Source organism: Phoenix dactylifera, chromosome 4 (genome assembly GCF_051530095.1).
Source record: "Phoenix dactylifera cultivar Ajwa chromosome 4, Ajwa_hap1_PhDact_Kaust_v1.1, whole genome shotgun sequence".
NCBI lineage: Eukaryota > Viridiplantae > Streptophyta > Magnoliopsida > Arecales > Arecaceae > Phoenix > Phoenix dactylifera.
The window spans coordinates 29,601,644-29,603,939 of NC_143193.1; the positions used below are offsets into that span (position 1 = coordinate 29,601,644).

At 37.5% G+C, this 2,296-nt stretch overlaps 1 non-coding gene across 1 annotated transcript; it reads left to right on the top strand.

The window, feature by feature from the left end:
• Positions 1–214: 214 nt before the first annotated feature.
• Positions 215–320, top strand: LOC149753777 (small nucleolar RNA R71). The gene has a single exon (XR_016409314.1). It is a non-coding gene; the product is annotated as a small nucleolar RNA R71 (small nucleolar RNA).
• Positions 321–2,296: the final 1,976 nt, after the last annotated feature.

Consider the following 2,296-nt stretch of genomic DNA (forward strand, 5'->3'; position numbering starts at 1 on the left):
TATTTCACAAATGGCCCCTTTTCTTTGAAAATTCGGAGGTGCTTGACGAGAACATGAAGCATGGTGGAGGGAGTTTTCATTAATATTTTCAAATAGTTGCCATGCTTCATGCTCATTTCGAAGCATGAAAGTCCCCCCGCATGCAGCATCGATCATCTGATGGTTTCGTTCAGTCAAACCGTCATAAAAACATTGCACTAGCTGCCACTTAGGTATTTGATGATGAGGGCATTTACGGATTAGGTCCCGCAATCTCTCCCAAGTTTCATGAAATTCTTCTCCCTCGGTTTGGGAGAAGCTTGTAATGGCTCGTCTAAACTGGTTCGTTCTTCCTATAGGAAAGTATTTTTTAAGGAATTCTTGTTGCATTTGATCCCAAGAACGAATCGAGTTAGCTTCTAAAGAATTCAGCCATTGTTTGGCTCTATCTTTAAGAGAGAAGGGAAATAATCTAAGTTTCAGAGCATCATCAGTGAAGTTCTGAATCTTGACAGTGGTGCAAATCTCAAGAAATTTATCTAAGTGTTTTATATGGGTCTTCGTTGGTGAGCCCATAAAAAGATGGGAGCATTTGGATCACACTAGACTTTATTTCATATTGTACCGCTACTACTTTAGGTAATCGAATGCAAGATGGGGAAGTGTAAATGGTGGGAGTAAAGTACTCCCTCAGGAGTTTGGGTTGTTCTTCAGCCATCTTAAGAGGTGGGGATGATCCTAATGTTTTGATCTTAGCTCGAATGTTCCTAAGGGTTCGTTCTATTTCAGGGTCAAAAGGTAATAGGTTTCGTACTCTAGAACGATTACCTTGCATACACTAGTCCTCGATCAATCAAGCATGCAATAAAAGAGAAAAGCATATCAATTCTAATCTTTGTCCTAAAATTACTAGACAACTCCTAACTGGTTTGAAGAGGGCACCTAAGCCTCCAATCCGGTCTAATGAACCGAGTTGACCAGGTAAGCTCCCAGGTAAGTGGAGGGGTCACGATGCGTTCGCAAAGGTCCCACTTAAAACCCACTTGCCTCGAACAGATGAACTGTCTCCCTTATAGGGACAAAGCTTGCCTAGACATCAACTAAGCCACAGAGCGAAATTGGTGCAACTTTCGGTGATCTTCGTCCTATTGAGCTCGAATGTCCCTAGGGGCCAATGTCTAGTTGATTTTAATTAAAGTGACACTATGTGAGATTGAGTTCACCTAAATTGGGCAAGAGTCCGGTGATGAAATCCGGCTCTTATCTTGTTGGGGTGATTGCCCTTACTAAGTGCAGATTAATTGGTGTATGTGTATCAGGCATGCATTCACACTTTTGCTGAAATTAAAATCAAACAATCACCACAAAATTTCAAGCTAATACTTAATTTAAATAAGAAAGGTTTAGAGGTTACCAAAGAAAATTTTCCCAGCAATTTAATTTTTTTTTTAGGCAAACCTCTATAGCATTCCTTTTCCAGCAGTTCTCTTTTTGATCATCCCAGATTTTTCCTTCGATTCCTGATCAAATAAGATCAAAAGAAAATTTAAAAAAAATTAGTAGACGAGAAAAAAAGAGATAAGAAAAGTAACAATAATAGAAAATAATATATATATATATATTTTGAAAGTTTTTTTTTAATTAATTAATTTTTTTTAATGATAGGAAAAATAACTATGCAAGCAATCCCCGGCAACGGCGCCAAAAATTGATCGGTTCTTTCAAGTTCAAAAATAAACCACGCAATAGCACGTATCCTGTAGGATAGTGATTACGGGTGTCGGTCCACAGGGATTGAAAACAAGTTATTTTTCTTTTAAAAATAAATCACGAAGAAGAATTTGCTAACTAGATTTAACTAAATTAATCTATGAGTACGAATTGAAATTTATCAAAGTAGATGGATCTAGGGTTTGGAATCCACCGCGTAGCATGGCATTAGGGATTGTGTTCTTAATTTTTATCTTTTGGAGAAGCATGCAATTTGGCTACAAGCCTTTTTGAAATAAAAGCATAAAGAGTTTTAAGAAAATCCATCTTCGGTATAGCAAGAAGTGTCTATCTAATTATGCTAACCTAGGGTGCAGTACACCTCATCTTCCTAGGCATGGATCATCTTAGACTACTTTAGCAAACATGAATAATAAATAGCATGCTCAAAGTTTAAACATCATAAAAGGATTTTTCATTGATAATAAGAATTTAAACAAGCTCCAAAATAATAAAGAAAATAAGAACTACAATGCCCTGTAACATTGCTAGGGCTTCATCCAGCCCTAGACTAGACGTTTAGCCGAGCATGGCTTCCGGATGACCT